The 20,126-nt window shown below is 42.9% G+C and overlaps 1 long non-coding RNA gene across 1 annotated transcript in view; it reads left to right on the top strand.

The window, feature by feature from the left end:
- LOC141926784 (uncharacterized) overlaps positions 1–1,173 on the top strand; it is a 167,886-nt gene extending 166,713 nt beyond the window's left edge. Inside the window, exon 4 of the long non-coding RNA XR_012624212.1 lies at positions 829–1,173. This is a non-coding gene — a long non-coding RNA (uncharacterized LOC141926784). The remainder of the gene's footprint in view (positions 1–828) is intronic.
- Positions 1,174–20,126: the final 18,953 nt, after the last annotated feature.

Here is a 20,126-nt window from a genome sequence, read left to right as displayed (position 1 = left end):
GAGGTACATACCTCAAGGAGAGAGAGATCTTGGACTACATTTGTGATGCAAACTGGAACCTTTGGCTACCAAATGCAGGATGTGGTGTATCCTGTTCAAAGAGGCACATATTTTGCATGTTTGTGTTGGCTCCTCTCAATCAAAGCATGCTGTGATTCAGCTACACTAAAAATTAACAATCTATGTTATAGCCATGTATTACATTACGCCCCATTTTTTTTAAAAAATCTTTTCCAGAAAGACATCTTCTAAAGAGAAGGGAAGGTAGGTAACAAAAACCTTGCAAATGTTTTCATAATAATTATTCAACGGCAATCAAATCATGCCACTTTAAAAGATCAGCTGAACTATCTGTAAATATTTCCTCATCTCTGCAGAGCAGTACGATCTCCTAATAAAATGCATCTGTCTCCATTTCTGCATTAAATTGGAGGTGGATTTTTATGTCAATGGCTCTTCAATGTCACTGCAAATAGCGAAGAAGAAGAAGAAAAGTTAAAATAGGAGATGCTGTCCCACAGCAACTTGGGATTTTCGTGAAACTGGTTTTGCGGTTTTTCTTAAAGAGAGAAAACAGCCTGCATTAGATGATTTGATTGTAAATAGTGATGTCAAAAATCAAAGACCGAAATCTCCTCCATGACAGGCAACATCATCTGAGTCTGCCAGAAGCCTTATTAACACTCTGATTAGTGTCTTCTTTTTGGCTTTGAGGATTTTAGTCTCTGTTAATAAACATTCTTCACACCTTTCCTTCAGAGGTGTTTTATAAACCAATGAATGAGGTGCTACAGAGGTGATACCTAAATACAATTACTTTATTTACAGGTAAAAGCAAACTGAGCTATAAAGGAACTAAATAACTCAACCATGTTCAAGATCCAAGGAGGAAGAGGTGCCTGGGCTCTGCCAACACTGACCACAACCCTGGAATGCTTCTCTGATCAGGGAATCACGTTGTTTTCTTCAAACCAATCCCACCTGCTTCTGTAAATTGGATTAGAGGGCTGCCCTGCTGTGTGTACACATAAAACACTTCTGGGTTAACTGACAGAGTAGGAGCACAGCTATTTTTGCATAGTCCGTTTTAACATTGTTGGTAACTCTCCAGATTTCCTCCAAGTTATTCCATATTCTTGACATATCTTCTGTCAGTCCAGTGTTTTGTTCCCCTGCCACACCTATTTCTAAATCACTAATTACTCTTGTTACATGCTGATGAAATAAATATGTTTGTTTTTTCCCTTCCCCAGGGTGGCTATTAAAATCCAGTTACCTTTATTCGCTGAAGTGACCTTAGGAAAAGACCTTGCCCAACACATCTAATGACATCTTCTTAGTATTTAATTTTCAGCAGGCATTTCCAAAGAAACCCCATTTTGTTTCAGGCAGAACTCTTTATTTCAGATAACGCAGTTTGCAGACTTCATAAAAAACCATCATCGTGTTTCTTTCGTTGTGGCCTTTAGAACAAAGTCAACCAATGTTCATTCTTCCAGTTGCAAAACTCCCCCTCAAAAACAAACGCCAGAAAACATTTTTTTCTCTCTGCTGTATTTATCTTGTTCTGTTTTCAATAACCTGTGCCTGGCATCTTGGGTATTTATCACCCTAGAGAGGATAGAACATGAAAAAAACCAACACAGCAGCTAAAAAGAAGCCAAAATACAAATCTTGAAAGAAATTATATTCTGAGTGAAATGGCATAAAGAATTCTCTTAGTTGTTGTTCTGTTGAAAGAAACAACTGCATGTCGAGTTGTGGATGACAGAAGAGTACAATACCTAATGTCTTAAAAATAACACATCTTTTCTGAACTTGATAATGGGAAAGACTTCTGATGGCTGACAGATTCATGAAATCAGTTAAAACTGTCTTCTACATAGATGTTTCTGGCTGTACACCTAAACCTTTATTTTGGCAGGAGATGAGAACTCAGCTACCTACACTGAACTCAGAGAGAAAAAATACAGAGAAATAGAGACATATAAACTAATGCCACTAACAGTCTGCCACATTTAAAAATACTGAAAAGCACTTTCTCATTCTGTACAATTTAAATATTTAAACAAATGGAGAAAATTCATCTTATTCTTGGCACAGGTCTTATCCATTTTATTATTCAGTATCTCCAAATATGCTGAGATGCCAAGTAATTTCCAGTTTTTATCAAATTTTAACTTTGGAGTATGACTTTGGGATATTATGTTCAGAAGTGCATGGAGCTTTTGAAGCAGAATTTCTCTGGATTTAATATATCCCTTTCAGAGCTTTGCCTTTAGATGGAAATTCATTCTGAGCCAGTAATATTATATGTTATTTCTAAAACTCTTAAGTTTATAAAGCACATAATGAAATTTAAGTCTTCAGCCCAGGTGGAATCATGAATTAGCATTGAGTTCTCTGAGCAGCAGGGCTGGTTGCCTTTTTTGTGCCTTTGCATCATTCTGGATAGACCATGGACTATGGCATAAAATGGCTACACAGAGTCATGATGGTCACTGAGGCAGTGACCCCCTTCCTGGGAAAGCAGTCCTTCCTTGGCAGAGTGAAGATGCTCGTGCTGGAAGTATGGGGGAAAACTGACCATGACCTGGAGATGTTTTCTGAGAAGCCTCATGGGTCATGTCTATCTGTAAATGAATAAAGGAGCTCCTTCTGATGTGGTTATTATCTGGACCATTGCAGTGGCACAACATTAATCACAGCAATAAGTGAAAAAGATAAAATATGAAAGCACGTTGGAGGTTTTTATAAACCATTAAGATCACTATTCTTTATTTAGGAAATTTGCCATCTCAGATCCTCAGGCCAGTTCTGTACTCTTCCAAATTTATCTGATTCCAAAGTACCAAATAGTTTAAATTAAACTCAACATGCTAAAACTGCACTTCTGATGTTTTCCTGGATGCAGGACAACATGAGGCTTCCTATAGTTTCATTTGCAACATAATTATTCTTCAGGATATTTTTCTCACCAGCTCTGAGCTTGATAAGGCTGTTGAACACAAGAACCTAAATTGAAATAACTCCATCCTGGGTGATAAGGACAACGAGAGAAAAAAAGTCACAGCGGGAAGAATTAAGCTGTTAATAGTTGCTCATGATACCTGTATTATACCAAAGAAGCAGTGCTGAGGAACATCATCTGAACGTCCAGGCGTTACAGCAGAAGCATGGTCGCACTTTGGGCCAAGGCATGCCTATCCACACTGAGTTTTCTGGTTGTTAAAGCAGATGAGGGAGTTGCTGGAGTGCAGGCATTGCCAACTGGGCAGCCCTCAGTAGCTCCATCACACCTCTAAGTGTGTTTGCTCGGCGCTGCTCCTCTGTGTTTCAGGTGGGTCTTGCTTGCCAGAAGGGAAACTCTGTTTATGTAGCATGTTATGGAGGTGACACGCTCTTTGCCCCTGTTAGGAAAAGTTTGCTTTTCCTCCTGAATCTAAACCAAAAGTCACACTGGTTGAAAGAATACAAATGCTCTTTTTATACGGGAAAATACATCACAGGAGTCAGTCACCCTGGCCAGTCACAGGTAAAACAGGGGTCCAAATTGGCACAGCAGGGAAGCAAGCGGGAATTTCAGCTAAACTGGGACGAATGGACACTGTGTGCCACACATCTCAGCTGCTGAGCCCTAGAGTGTATTTTGATCAAGGAGAAGAATTTCAGAGAAGTGAGGGTTCAGGTGCGACTGCTCAGGAGCAGAAGGCTTTTCTATAGTCAGTGCTTTATGACTTACATCAATCTGACAGTCAGACATTTGGCCTTAGTGCTTACTGGTACAAGCAAAGTGTATTTCATACCTATTAGCTGCTTTTCCTTCCAGGAATTGACTTGTCCTGGAAGCTCTGCCAAGTGGTTTATATGCAAGCCTATCACTGATGTGCAGCTCACGCTGCCCGCTAAGCCACAGCTGAGTCCGATCTGCTTTATATTCAGTTTTCACACTTGAGAGAGCGAGCACCAGGATTTTGTGAGCCCAGAGCAAAAAAATTAAAACAATGGAACTGTTCAGAGCTGTTTCCTTTGGAGATGTTCAGCGCTGATTAGATCTAGCTGCACAGCAGGTAGCCACCTAGCAAAGTGCTTAGCAAGAGCTGCCTCATAGCGCCAGGGCGTACATGCAACGCGAAGGGATTTTTAATTCCATCTGACACACACAACTTTTTGCAAGGCTTCCAAAAATCACATAACCCCGTGCCCAGTCCCGGCTCTGAGCGTGAAGTCCTTTTGTTTATTGTCTTTGGGCCTGGTGTGCCTGCAGCTGTGCTGGTGGCAGCATCAACCCCTCCAACAGACCCCCTTGGTGGGGTGAGTGGTGACTGGGATCTTCCCACGTCCAGCCTTCATTTCTTGGAGTGACAGTGGCAGAAGGTCATGGGCGTCTCTTCCCTTTGCCTGACGTGTCCTCTTGGAGCCCGGTGATGGCCACCCCCTGGTGAATGTCCCCCTGGGTGTAGGGCCGGCTGGGTTTTTCCCACACTGCAGTCACCAGAGGGCCCGCTTGCCCTTCATGCCTGGACTGTCAACTGTGATGACATTTCTCATGGTCAAGGTCTTTCCCAAATCCCACAAGCTGGTGGGTTCTGGGTGTCAGAGAAGATCCCCTACCAATTGTGAGAAGTTTCTTTTAATGTCTTGGACTGGTACCATCCTTTTTGCCTTAACATCTTCGTTGCAGCAATGTGAGTGCTTTCGGATGGTAAGAGGGGTGAAAGGGATGTAGAAAGGTGTGCATAACGCTTGTAGGCCTCCCGTCAGCCTCTTACTGAAGTAACTGGACAAATTAAATATACATTGCGTAGAGTAATAGTGTAAACCCATTTGGGGTCACATCTTTCCTTCAGTCATAAAAGAAAATTTGAAGCTGAGAGTATCTCTGAAGCCCATATGTGCTATTAAACATGTGAAAACAGACAAGGAGAAAAGATTCACCTTCCTAATGATGCAGCAGGCTCACGTTTGCTGGCTCTCCAGCACATGTACCCGCCGCAAGCCGCTGGCATGCAGCAGTGGCACACATACAGTGGAATGTGTCTGGCACAGGGCGCTTTTTCAGCTTATGTTTTCCTAGCTGGCCATGCCAGGAGACATATTTGTGTTTATTGCAGGGGCTGGGAGTTGCCTACAGGTGCTAATTATTGACTGTTCCTCCTCCACAAGGGAGCCAGTGTGTGAGCCACCCTTCACCCCACCAGCGAGTCACTACCACATTGCCGGCCCTTCCCCGCAGCTGGAAATGAGCTGTTTGTGTTGGAGTGGAGGGTGCAGATGGTGCCACCTGTGGCACGCTCTGCCAGCAAGAGCAGCTCCGGGGGAGCTGCCACTGCCTCTTAGGAGGTCATTCGTGGGAGGGGGAAGCCAAAATGCATTTGCACTTGCACAAGACTCCCCAGGCTGACAAATACCTTTGCACGTCAGATGGCTGCTCCAACACCCTACCCCAGGGCTGATGGACTTGCAGAGTGCTGAGGAGGCCTGTCCAGCCCTGAACATGACCCGGTCTTTCAAGTTTGGGAGCAAAAAGATCTTAATATCCTCCAAAAGAACAGGGGCAGTCTCATTTCAAAAATTTCACATTGCCTGCACAACAGTTTGCCTTAGATGTAACAAGTATCTCCTGTCCCATGAGAGGGTCATCAGAGGGGCTGACCCCTCCCCAGATGAACATCAGTTTTCCACAAGGCATTTCTCTGGCAGCACAGAGTGTGCCAGCCTCGGTGATGGCAGGTTGATCTTATACAACATGTAGAGTCTGAAGAAGTGATGAAATCCAGAATATAAACTGGGATTTTTCACTTCTGATGGCTATCGGATAAAGAAAAACAGCTTCTGGCTTTCTTCTGCTCTCTCTGTTCCCAAACAAGAAGCATTTATTATACATTTTTAATTAAGATCTAGGCTGATATAGCAAAATTGCTGCCTCTCCCTGTACTGCTTTTGCTGAAAAGACAGCTGAACACAATTATTAGAGGAAAACTTTTGCCTTAATGATATACTATTCATTTTTTAACTGTGGTGTTTCCTGATGTCCAATAAAAAAATATAATATAAATCACAGCAGCCTAAAGGTTCAGGACATCATTCTTTGACAGGTGGCCTTGGAGAAGGCAGAGATTTGAGAAGATTCCCACAGTGTGGCTAAAATTGTCACATTTTAACTTCATCAAATTTATGTGAAAAAGAAAGTCGCGGAGTCTTTGCACCTGAAGCTATAAAGTGGCCCTTGCTCCCTTGAAGCACAGCCAAAACTTGTTTGAAATTTGGTCCACCTCAGGGACCGTCATTTGATTTACATAATAAAAGCCGAGTTGAGGCAAAGTCACCAAGTGTCAGGAGTAGATGTGAAAGGTTTGTGTTGAGTTTTTTCATACGTATGGTGCAGTTGTTTCTACCGTTTGGAAGGGCTATATTGGTATGACCCTGACCCTTGCCAGGATATCTACAGCCATATGTTTGTCTTTAAAAAAATGGCAAACCCAGGCATTTTCCAGGAAAATCCTCCAATTTACTGGATCTTTTTCAAGGTTTCTTTGGGAAGAGGAATTGAGTTTAATAGGAAATCTAAATTTGAAAGTTTTTTTAAAAAATATTTAAGTGCTTTTTATTTTTAAACAATAATGCTCCCATGAAATATTAAAAAGAAATATGTGTCTTTCTTCATTGTTTATTTTTCATAATTTTTAGATCAACACCAGTCATTTTCATTAGTGCTCTATGACCCAGTTCAGTACTAAAATGCTGAAAATTAAACATACACTGAAGTACTTCACTAAATCAGGGATCGCAGCTCCTTAACGACATGTACATTCATACTCTACCAGCCAGCCATAAGATTTTTTGCATCTATTTATGTCCATTTTTCCTCCAGTGCAGAAAATGATGCCAAGATGCGTTTCACACCGGTCTACCACACACTGAGAATTCCCCTGCTCCCATTTGCTTTCATTTATTACTTTAATATAACTTTTTTTCTCCTGTGTTTCACAACATTGAGCAACTTCCCCCTGGCTGCGATTGCCAGGGCCCGTTCAGCATCACAGCGGAGGAATCCCAGGCATGCTCCACCAGCGCGCAGCCCCCTCGTGACCTGCGGGCAGGCTTTGGGCAGCCACTCTCACCTCTTCCCTTAATTTTTTTGGAGCAGAACTGGGTAAAACCCAGTTTTTCCATCTTACAACGGCACTTTGTGATTGCAGGGTTGTTTTCCCATCTCAGTCTCACTGTGAACCAATAGGTCTCATTTGAAATGAATGAGTGGGAGAAAGAAAGGAGAACAAATACCTTACAGTCCCCTGGTGAGAGAAATACTCGGGCTGCCAGCGCTCCAGGCTCAGTTCCCAGCTCTAAAGGCTGTGCCTTTCACATCCCAGCTGGCCTCCCCACCCCAGGCTGCAGGATGCTCTGCACCGGGGCGAGCGCATACTCCCTTTTTGTGCACGACCAAAAATTCCTCTTAGCAAAAGAAGTGGGAGCAAACCCACCGTGTTCCTCCAAAGTTTCCATCTCAATGCATTGGTATTTTTCCACCTCCAAAAACATTTCGTAAGAGCTTTCCAGCCCATTCCCTTCTGTGGCCTTTAAAAGCATGTCTGTCATTGTAGTTGTTTCAGTAGCTGGTCCCATCGGAGAGGGTTCAACTCCATTGATTCCAATGGCACCTAATTTGTATGAATGAGTGTTTTCATGTGTACAGATACATGAAATGGTTTGGAAGACATTTATGTGCCTGATATAATTAAATCCAGTGGTTTTTTATTCCTTCAGATTTAGATAGTGGAGATATTATGAGAATACCACTCTTTCTTATGGAAAAGTCTTACCAAATTTAATAAGAAAACAATAACCATTCTTACGCTTTGGAGCTTTTTGAATAGGATTTAAAAGTGAATTACATCATAGCAATTCTATAGAATGTCTTAAAAAGTCTTTGTGAGAGGGGATCATTCTCTATCAAATTTTAAAGATTACACAGCCATTTCCATAGATTATTTCATTTCTCTCCAATCCTACTGGTTGCACTCCTATTAATTTCTGTGGGGAAATTTCCCATATGGCACATATTATTTTGGCCATAAAAATGCTCCCTGAGGCAAAACAGGCTATGAAAGATGTATAGCCACAGTTCAGCCCATGAAATTGCATTAGGTTCCATCAAGGCTGAGTCAGGTTTGCCAAACTGTTTTGCACCCCTGTTCCTTACATATACTGCAGAGCTCTTTGCACAAGGCTGTGCAGTGATGGAAGGGTAGTTCCCTGCCCCATGGAGGACACTGTCTTCAGCTCCATATCTGAGATGTTTGAGTTCCCGTGTGTGGTCTAGCAAGCTTGCTAGAGCCCATCACACTTACTGGGATGTTGAAGGGATTAACGGTGCGATCAATTATGGCATTTTAAATTCTAATCAGCTTTTTCTTTCAAGTTTCCCCTCCTTTGTACCTTCCCCCTGCCCAGTCCCTCCCTGTGAGCTGCAGCCAGCAGTGTTCATGGTGTGTTGTGAGCCACCACATGCTCCCCTCCTCCTGCCGCTGGGACTGGCTGGTGCAGCCGCGAGGGTCAGCGTTATTGCCATTTCGTCTCCTTGGGGCTTCACCCGTGTTCCTATTGATGTGCTCACCCATGTTCAGTGACCCTCGGTGGCAGCTTTCCATCCGGCTCCAGTGCCCCGTGGAAGCGCATGAGGTTAAATAACATCACTTGACCGTTAGCCTTGGCCAGGAGCAGTCTGACCTATTTACTTATCAGAAGCTGATCTCCAAAGAGCTGTAATCAGCAATTGCAGCTGAAGGGACTAAATCTTATGGGCTCATATGTCCTCCTTGGCCTTTGGGCTACCAAGAGTGCACTTTCTTGCTTGCTGCTGATGTACTGTGGTGGGTGGGATGCCTTTCTATTTTCACCTTACCGTTGACCTTATGGTTTATTTTGTTTAACCTAAGCCTACTGAATTCCAACCCTTCTTGTACAGCCCAGTGCAACCTGCAATATAACCTTACCCCTAATTAGGTAAGCACACCGTAAGGCTTCGCTTACGTTCATTTTGCAGTGATTTATTTTTCTTCTCGTACGCTTATGAAAGTGGACACCACCAGTGGATGGTGGGGTCAGACTTCACCTTCTCTTGCACAAGCTTAAGTAAGCAAATGTCTTTGAGGGAACTTCAAAGCAGTGGATCGAAAGAGGGGCAGGTTTTTAGCCCTGTAAATGACAGCTTGGCATGTTGAGATCGAACCCCAGCACAATGCTGAGTGTGCGAGCCACTTGGATATACCAGTGTGTAATATTAGCCCAGAAGAAAGCATGGTTCGGGCATAGACTGATACAGCTGCACTTTTGCCAGTGGACTGATTTTGATTTCCAGAGCTGGGGATCTATACCTTAATTTGTTATTTGAGAATTTAAAGTTATCTGATGCGGAGAGTAGTGTGTCTCAACCTGATTACATTGCACGCAGAGTGACCAGGCCCTTGATTTTGATGAAGCTATGCCATTTTCTTCCAGAAGAGCATCTGGTCCCCTGCACAGACCTTTTAAAGCCTGACTAGAAATCACTTAACAGTGGGAACTTACTTCTATAGCAGCACAAATAATTTACAGCAGTGCCTTTGCCATTATTATTCTGCTGCATTTCTTTGACATATAAAATTATTTTATATTGCATATTTTCCCATGCCCTTTCCCCACTTACACTGTCTGTCTCAACTCGTTGCTAATGACGTTTGTTGACAAGCTCAGCGCATTTTGATAAGTCTTCTGCCAAAGTGTCTCTAATAAAAATAAAAAGAATGACAAGTGAAACAGCACAAAAAGGATTCCAACAGCAACAACTGAAGGTTAAAGCAGCATAAAACAGGGGGAAAACATAACAAAAACAGAACACAGTGAGCCCAGATTGCCTTTGTTAAGAACATTTAATGCTTAATTTTGTTTTATAGCCCTGGCTCTCAACCTATCCATGCAACTTAGATTCCCATCTTTCGCAGTTGTATGAATCTGCCTGCAATTCCTGTTGGAGCAGGGGCAACCCTGTGTATATATTTTACACCTTCAGTCTTTGTCCTCATTGTCTTTTGATCTTCTGAGAGCCAGAGTGAAGACATGTCTCCTGTCCGTGGAAATGCAACCGCAGGAGGCTGGTGATTCACAGTCCCTCAGCACAAGTTGCTTCTCCGCTGCCAAAGGGCACAGATGCCACAGCAGTGAGGTGGGGCAAATACAATGGAGAGCATGCAGCCAAGCAATTGGGATATTTCCTGGTTTGGCATATCTAGCTCTGCACCAGCTGGGGGTCTTTATAGACCTCCGCACAGCTGGGGAGAGTGGGTGTGAAGCTGCTCCGAGGGTGAAATTCCCAAGCATGGCACCAGCTGTTCCTGGCACTGCAATGAAGCGGGGAGTGGGAACAACCCTCAGACCTTAATCCTCAATCCATGTACCCCTTCCATGCCTCCTTCGCCATCAGTGCTTGTTTTTGGAAGACACCTGTGATTTCTCAGTTCTGGGCCTCTCCCTTCTCCAAATGAAAGAAGGAACTCCATCCAGAGCACCTGACTTTGCCTCCATTTGGGCTTCATCAGACTATGATGTCGCAATTGTTAAATCATGACCTTGTAAGACACCTGGGCAAACAGGATGGTTGGCTGGGGTATGTGTCTTAGGACTATGGTCAAGTGGGAATAGATCTACAGCTGGATCAGAAATGAATTCTCCAGTGGACGATTTCAGTGCACCCAATAAATGCATGTCCTCATGTTAGGGTTTAGTGCCTTCGGTGGGGATCAAGTGCAGGGGAAACCAGTGACAAAACCATTTAATACACACCAAATAGCCTGTTTGAAATTCTGGAGCTTTCTGCAGAATTTAATAAATCTTTTCAGCTGTTTTACAGAATGCCTTGACAACCTTTTCAAAGACACGGGAAGGCTAAAGTATCTAAATAGCTTTAAAGTCCTTGGCCCGAGATCTGGTCCAAGCACAGCTGTGTCTAACCCCACCGTGAGAACCAGAAAGTGTCTGAATTCTCTGTTTGTTAGTGCTGCGAAGGTCTTGGTTTGGCACTTCTCCACTGTGAAAAGTCCCTCTTTGAAGCAACTCCCATTTCAGCACTGAGGGCTGAAGTTACAGGTGTCCTGAGAGCAGAGAGCAGGCGGCTCGGATCAGGGGACAGCAGCAGCTGCAGGGAGGGGTGGCCCCACTGGTACATCCCTCACGTCCCTGGTGTTATCTACAGACCCTCACTAACACTGTTATCCGAGACAATTTTAGCAGCTCAAGGGGGAACCACCATTTGGAAACATAAAGTAATGCCTTTTAGTCAGGAGTGAAGGATTAGGGTAAGATCATATCTGGATTCCTCTCCTCGTGCCACAAAAGATATTTTTAGTGCCCTCAGAGTCAGCTGGAGTTTCTGTGGAGGGAAGGACTGCTCTCTCCTGTAGGGGTTTTTCCAGCATTGCCCACATCAGTGGTGTAAATAACTCCTTCTGCTTGTTCAATAGTGCACTATTCAATAGGACTTTCTGAACTTGTTCAAGCAAGTTCAGTTTTTTAAGGGAATTTAGGTGCCACCATTTTTCCTTGGAATTAAGCTCTTAAACTCCTTTAGCTGTCTGACACCAAGTTACAAGCTTTCATGGGGTCTGTGTGTGAGGGTCCCTCAGGACACAGGGGTCTCAGCCCTACAGTAAGGTATGGATGAGTGGGTAAGTGAGTGGGTTTGCTTCTCTTGGGACAGCTGGAAAAGCAAACCCATGTGGAGCAGCTTCCAGCTCTGTGCAGGACCATCATGGTGGGCTGGAGACATGGGCCTTGCTCATGGACACCAGATTTGGGATTTCTGAGGGGTTTTTTTGTAAAACTGAAGGGTAGTGAGGGCTTGGTTCTATCATCTGGGCCTGAGAAAGCTGTATATTGCATCCTTAAAAAAACCCAGCAATTGAAATAAAAATTTAAAAAAGGGGCTCAGCATGCAGTAGTGCCCACTGAGGCATATGAGAAACATCTTGGAGGATGTTGTAAAAGGCCTCCAGGGTGAAATGTTGTGGGAATGGTGAACCTTCTGCCATGGGGCTTTCCTTGGGGCTATAAGAGTGCAGACCTGTGCTAATCTGAGCTCCCAAGGGATGAGAGCATCGAGGACTCAGACTGTGAGTCCTTCTTGACTGGACTCTACACTCATGGACATTGATTACAACTAGTGTAGATTAAATGCTACCCCTTGCATCCATCCCGGGAAACCTCCTGTGAACACAGATCCATCAGCTCAACTCTCCCCATCTACCGATGCTTTAGAGCAAATGATGTCTTTCAGACACCTGTCCCCACAATGGGAAAATCCTGTCCTGTAGGAAGCCAATACTAGAAAGATATAGCACATCCCAAACTACTTTTGAGTAATGCCTTTGGAGCCTTGATGGTCTGGAAGGGTTTTATAGTCTAAATATCATGCCTGGGCTCCTGGAACGGGAGTGCAGGCATCCACCAACTTGGCAGGTAACAAATCTCAGTGCTTCAAAAGGCAGATGTCGTCATTGCTTGGCTTCGTGGCACCAGCACCTGGCTTGCTGGAATTGGTTTATGTCTGCCTTTCCTCTCCTGGCTCTTTGGAGGGATCTGATGACTGATCTCACTCAGGTCTCATCCCCACCCTGCAAATCCTACATTTCTCTTCACCTGCAGCGTCCCATGGGTGTTTGCTTTCTTCTGCCTCGGGCCGGTGGCATTGTGCTCCTGCTGACACAGGGTCTTCACAGACCTTAGATCCCACATTCACAGGTGGAAGAGGGTCTCTGTGCCTCAGTGCTGGTCCTGGCTCCAGGAAAGATCTGCCCTGGGGCAGGACCTTTGCTGGGCTGAATGGGGCAGAGAGGCTCTGCCATGATGTGCCGGGGTTCGTGCCTCACCACCCACCCTGGGCATGGTACAGTGCTTTCTTCTTTCTTCCCTTCAAAAAAGGTTGATTTGGTTGTTCTGCAAATCTATGTCAAATGCCTTCATTTTTTCCTCATGAAAACAGAATTGCCAAAAGAAAAAAAAAAAAAGCAGTATTTCAGCAAGTTTAAATCAGAAAGCTTTGTCTTCTTCTTTTATTTGAAACATCTCTTTAAAAAGTCTTCTAAAAAATTCTGCTTTTCAATCCAATTTTTTTTTTTTCCTGGAATATCCTTCAATTTTCCTTATACAACTGAGCATATCTTTCCCGCCTCCCCTCTAAAAATAGTCTGTAAAGAAAATAAATAATCTAATTTTGGGGTTGAGCAAAGCCATCTATCTGTCCCAACAGAAAATGCTGCACACTTCTCAGTTCTTGAAAGAAAATTATTTTTTTTTCCTCTTCTTTTTGTCCCACGGTTTTTCCCCTTTGTTCCATGAGGTCGACTTGGGACAATTCCTCCCCTCCCCAGTTTTCAGTATTACACAAGTGGACCAGAAAAAACAGCCATTCAGCTGCTCTAACCGCAATCTAAATGAGAATGAGAAGATATTTCAGCTGTTTCTCTTGGTTTCCATTTTTCTCAGTTTCTGGCTCAGTAGCTCCCAGAACCTATTACACTAATTGTTCTTTTCCAAAATCCGACTGTCAACAAAAGGCAGGGAACCAGTCTAACATTTTCAACTGGAATTTCCACTACTTTAGTTTGTTCCTGGCTTTGATTTTCACAAACTTGTTTGCCCTCCGAGAAGTTTGACATTTTGTGATATTTCCCAAACTTAAATTTGGTCTCATAAACTCTTCATCTGACAAACACGAAATTCGTTATCACAAGCGATGTTTCACGGTGGGGCAGAAACAAATGTCTCCCTCATTATATTGTTTCCAGTCCATGATGAGATAATTAAAGTGTTTATGTGAAGCTATAAGGGAATCAGTACGAGGTCAAGCCAACTGTGTGAACTCTTCAGTGTAAAACTACCTTCTCAGGTTTCCACAGAAACTTTTCTTTCACAAATATGCTTAATGCCTGGCCAAAATGTCCCTTCTCCAGCCAAAATTTATCTTATAAATGCAATGCACATTGTCAAAGGGAATGCTTGGGCTTTGTTCAAGACAATTGTTTGTCAATATGTTTTTCCAGCGTTCCCCTAATTGGAAGGCCTATCTCAGCAGCACTTCAACTGGTTGGTTGTGTTCAGGACACTGAAACATATTACATGTGGTAGAAACAATAAACTAGTGTAATGACATCTTTATATTATGGGCCCTGAATTATTTGAGAGTTACTGAATAAAGTCAAATCAGTGTTTATCTACATTTTGCATCACCCACTGGCAGACTAGGCTTGCAGTCAGTAGAATAAATCAGGTGCTTAAAATTAAGCACATGCTTAAGGGCTCTGCTAAAATACAGCCTAAATGCTACCGCAGATTGAACAGGGAGTTAAAATTTCCCTAGTAGCGAGATATGGGGGTGGGATATGGGAACCTCTTCTTGGATTTAACCCATTCGAGACCGAACTAAACCCAAGTGAAGCTCTTCTTAAATATTTTGTTCCTATTTCCTTCCAAATTTCTCTTTTCCTCTCTTTTCTCTCCCCTAGTCTAAGGGCTTTGATAAAATGGAACAAATAGAAAACCACGGTAATTGTTTGCAGCACCGGGGAACTTTTCTCTGACGTGTCCCAGAGCTTCTGCTGCGAGGTGGCGGGAGCCAGGCGCTGGCAGCTGGTTTCACTTTAGAGCCATGTATGAGGCTCGCAGCTAATGCAGTTGTTATACATTTACAAACCCCTATCACTCTGGAGCTCTGTCTTTGCACCCGCCTTTACACCAGCCTGATTTTGCTCCCAGTCTGCTGAGTTCTGGTTTGGTTTTCTTTTCTTTTTCCCTTTTTTTTTCCTTTCCTTTTTGTTGTTTGCAAAATGAGTAAACATCTTTTCACAAGGAGGAATAAGGCTGTGGACACTCCTGGCTGCTGCTCTCCCTTTGCTACCACTCCTTCATGTGTATAAGTTTAGCAGGGGGTCCAGGAGCTAAAATGGAAAGCACATGGTTCTGTGACTTTACAATTGAAATAAAGAAATCTAATATGACAGAAGAAGCATGTTGTTTATGGAACTACAGATTTCAGTGAAGGACATCCCTACCAAATCATAATTAAAACTACCATAATGACCTCCAAGTTTCATTTGTTGGGCTGGGAGGGAGGAAAATACAGATATTTTCAGAGGGTTCTGCTGAAACAATTTATCGAGACCCACAGCTGGTTTTAATGTGCTGATGAGCTGGGAAAACAGTCAAAATTGTACTCCAGTCAAGTGACTGTGTAATATCTGAGGGCAGAACCAGACCAAAATCTCTGTCATTTTATTTAATCTAATGAGTAGTGTTTTGTAACTGAAAAACATAATTGCTCTGCGCATATGTTACATGCACACTTCACTAATAAAATCCACAGTGCCACTGGTGGAACAAATGAAAACACTTTCAGTCTGATTTATTTATCTCTTTTAATTTTTGTAAAGACTTCTTTGGACTAAACCAAATATTTGGCATGAAAATCTTCAGCAACATTTATGCAGGCTATAGGGAGGAAATTTGTGTTCCTTAAAATAAAAATAACGGATCTTTTTTCAAGAAAAGACATTTTAACAAAATTATTTTCTACCTTTTCAAATATATTTTAGGTTTTTCACTGGAGTTGCCTTTGAAGTGAAAGACACAAAACCAATCAACTTTAAAATTAGCACATAAAATTAATGATTGCTGGAGTTGGCAGGCTGACTGGAAAACCAGGACTTTTCTGGCATTTTCATTTGGAAAAGCTTCAAAGCTACTGCCTGTGTTTGACATTAGAAGCAAGCGCTGAAGAGTGAGAGAGAAAAGAGGAAAATGCCTCCCAAATATCAGGTGCAGAGCAAATTTCAAGGGATAGAAAACCCCATGCTGTGTTTGCAGTCTCAGTCTTGGGGACATCACTTAAAGCAAATCTTCTTGCAAACCTCTGGGTATGAGATTTGGTGTTTGTTCAGTTGTTGGGGTTTTGTTTTGGCTTTTTTTTTTTTTTTTTCTTTAGCATTTATAGGTGAAAGTAAACAAGGGTATGGTTTTGGGGGAGCAATGGAAGAAGCCACTAATACGATAATTCATAGCAAATCAGTAGCTGTACCTAACCGAGAAGAAATACACGTATATAGGAATGACCAGCTTGTGTTAAGAAGATGCTGCTGGATTTGGCTAAACTTGCTTAAAAATATGAAAGCTGTTCCTTCTCTGTAGAGGCTCATATTTGATCGCCCACCCTAAGACCAAAACTAGCAGCCCAAGCTTTTTATTGTCTTTTTTTGTTTTCCCCGTACAATAAAGCAAAATTTTCTGGGGAGCAAAGGACAAAAAATTACCTGCTTTATACCTTCATTAGTGGAAAATTAAGTTTTCCCTCTCCTATGAGAAGCCAGCTGAGTGTGGGGTTGGTGATGGAAGACAGCTGCAAACAAATGTGTTGAGTGAATTAATGATGTACTGTGTGATGGTGGAAAAAAGAGTTCAGCTCTGCAGGAAGGATTTGGTTATCGCAGGGGTTGAGCAAGACTGAGAGAAGGACAGTAGAGACTGCAAGTTCAGTTACAAACTGTGCATTAGTTTTTAAAAAAGAAGGAAAGGATGTCATGAGAGAGAGGAAGAAAGAAAGTATGCATTTGGAGCAGCAAAATTGGCAAAATATGAGTTGCTATAAGTCGGATTCTTGTTTTCTCGAGTGGATTTGGCTTCAAAAGTAATTAGCTTCTTGTCACATGCTTGGGCAGTCATGCCAAACAGTTCAACAACACATTATTTTTGTCATTGCACAAAAGGTGATATTGAGCCCAGAATAACTGTTTCTATTTATGACTTTGGCTTTTGGCCTAAGCTCAGAGGAAGTGAAAAAAAATAATGATATCCTTTTCTGAAGGTCTTGGGGCGCTTGAATTTCAGATGTTAATGTGCAAGGAAGTTTACCAGGGTCTTGGTGTCAATAGCAAAGCCAGCTCCCCAATAGCTTTATTTGGGTGACTTGACTGTTCACTGGGGAGAAAACCCAGCAGAGAAACCATGTGAGATCAGGAACTGAGGCCACAGTGATTCCTTAATCTTACATCTACCAAAGCCTTTCCTAAGGTGTCAGCAACTTCAGGAGGAGGAGGAAGACTCAATAGCCAAGACTCTGTGCATGCTACAACTCCTCCAGCTCTAAGAGCTATTCCAGTCCCCACTGAGGCACTGTCTCAGGAATGTTCCTTTAACACCCCAGAAAAATATTTTGGTCCCTTAATGAGAAGGGTGACAGTGTTCCCTCCCAGTAAAAGAAATTATTGTTTAACCTGAATATTGATTAAGCCAACAAATCATGCTGACCAGGGTGTAATAACCGAAGAGGTACCCGCAGGGATAGACACTAGGTAAAAGAGGGCTTTTTGCTCACAGGGAGCACGCAAAGGGTGGATATATATGTGGAAATGGATTTAATAAACACCTGCTGAGTCTCTCTCCTACTTTCCTGCCTGTAAATATCCACTGAGGTATTTTAATCTTGATGTTTTTAATAATACAAGAAAATCTTATTAATAATTACATTTTGGAATGTTTCTGCTTAGTCAACTCCAGGGCAACAGTTTAACTTGACACAACAGCGTTTGCTTTAAATTGTGTGGACTGTGCCAGTCCGTGGGGGTGATTCATTTGATGGGTAATTAACAAATATCTAATGTAAATTTAACATTCACTTCAACTTACATTCCTGCAACCCAAACTTCTTTTTGATTGGGGTAGCTGCAAGTGGAAGCCAAATATTTTCATTGGTGGAGCCAAGAGGATGGCATATGCTACTCGTTTAGATTTCCATTTCCTTTGCATCTTTTCAGGGGCCGAAAGTCAGGCGTTAACATTTCCAATGTCATCTTTGTATGAAAATTTGCAAATAAACCCCCAAGATTTTCTAGTACTACTAAAACCTAAAATCCAAACTTTTTTCATTTGCAAAAAGGATGTGGTGTATGAGGTTCCCCCACTCCTTCTTCCCAAATTTCCTGGCAAATAAATGCATAACAAATTTGGCTTTAAGAAGCTTTTGTGTCTTTCCTGTGCTGAGCATCCCTCAGCTGACTGTGAGCTGAAGAACCAAGCCAAGCTATTGCTCAATGAAGAGCTGCTTTGGCTCTCAGTCACCTCTCTGCTTCGTGTAATGTCCCCATTCTCCCAGGCAGTGCATCACTATATTTTTCAGACATTAATGTTTCTAGAATACAGCAACACTGATTACGATGTAAAGAGGATCATAGCTTTCCTGATGGCCCACGTAAGAAGATAAACAACTTAATCCTGCAAACAGACAACCAGGCTCCTGCGGCCTGTCAGGAATACACTTGCCAGTGGCTGCATTACTGGGAAATGCTGGGTAAAAACAGAGATGAAGTGAGATATTTGTGAGGGTTTGAAGGATGAAGGACGAGGTCTGAGGCTCACATGATGCCATGAAGAAATGGTGTGGGCTCGGATGACTCTGGTTGCCAGGCTGTGAGCAGCAAGCCCTGCCTGCTGCTCGGGGAGCTGGTGCTGGCGGCTGCACACCTTCCAGCCCTTTGCCTTCACTTGTTGAAGGGTCCCTGGGTGGGCATAACAGCACGGCTCGGTAGGAAGGGAACACGTCCACATTGCCTTTTAAATGCCTTTTACCAGCATTTCCTGGCAAGGCCTGGAACAGATTTGAATGGTCTCAGGAGATGTTCAGAGGTGACAAACCCAGCCTCATGCAGACCTGGTGCAAGGCCACGTGTGGGAGCTGTGCACTTCTAGAGATTTCCACCCACTTCTTTAATACCTCTGCCATGTCATCGGGCTGGACTCCCAGGACTGAATGAGACATGTTCCTGGCCCAGACACCCACTCCATAATGTTGCAGCAAAAGCTTCTTCAGTTTTAATGCTGGGAAAGCCCATGGTGAGAATCCATCATTTCAAATGTTTTTTTAAGTGGAGGGTTGCAATTTTATGGAACATTTTAGCATTAATGTCCTACTCCAACTGGCTATCTTTTTTTTCCTCCTTGAGGGGAAATAGTTTTTTAAGGGAGATGGATTTTGGGAATCCTGTCCCAGGAAGCATGAGACAAGGAGCTCAGACCTCTCAATTCTGCCACTTCTTCTGCTTCTCTTTGCAAGTTTGGAAAGGTGACATAGACCCTTTTCCTCAGTTTCCAGCTCAGCAAGGCAGAGCAAAGACTGTTGAAGCCCATCAGGGTCTGCTGTGAAGTGCAATTAAGTCACGTTCCTAAAGGGCTTGGAAATCATCTGATGAAATCCATATGGTGATATTGGGCTCATCTAACACAGGTTTGATTTCAGGATTATTTGGAAATGACACAACAGAGGGAGAGAGGGCTTGTGATGACTCTTGAGAAGTGCCTGCACAAGATCAACCATCAGCCTGTTTCTCCAGGAGAGAGATCGAGGCACATCTGAGGGGATTTATTTTAGAAATTGCACTGTAATCTCTCAAAAACATCATTCCAATGTGATTTCCAGCACCTTCTCACTACAGCTCTGTTTCAATGAGATGCAGAGATGCTTTGAAAATGGTGGGGTTTTCACCCTATTTTGAAAACTCTTGGGGATGTAAATGCACTTTTCACTTAGTTTTGTTGAAGGTTTGGGGCAGGCCTATGGGTTGAGCTTGGAAAATTCAGGTTTTGCTTTGAATTTTCCAGCTCAGTCCTGTTTTTGAAACTCCCCGGAAAAAGGACACAAAACATTCATGGGGGCTTTCTTTTGTGAGGGAAGTAGAGCCATGAAACACCACCTTCTTTTGTTAGCCAGCAAGGGGAGCTGTGCTCTACCTGTCTGTATTTATATTTGCTGCTCTATGGGCTGGATGTATACATAAAATATTTTTGCCCCTGTTGCACATACATCCACCTTGGTGAGTCTGGAGCTGAGCAAACACAAGCAACGATTTTTTTTTTGCAGCTTCTAGAGACAGAGTGCCCTTTTCAGATGAAAAATTCATACCATCATTAGTGCTGAATGGTGTCTTCTTGACTCTCCTGTGCTCCCTTATGGCACAGGGAAACCTATATAAAGAAAATTGGCTGGCTTTTGAAAAGCATAAATGAGAGGAACTGGCTGTGGGGAGAAGTTTCTGGGTCCCGTTAGG

This window comes from Strix aluco, chromosome 8 (assembly GCF_031877795.1).
Source record: "Strix aluco isolate bStrAlu1 chromosome 8, bStrAlu1.hap1, whole genome shotgun sequence".
NCBI classification, from domain to species: Eukaryota; Metazoa; Chordata; class Aves; order Strigiformes; family Strigidae; genus Strix; species Strix aluco.
Note: the sequence above shows the minus strand (reverse complement) of the source record. Positions and strands in the feature narration are given on the sequence as shown.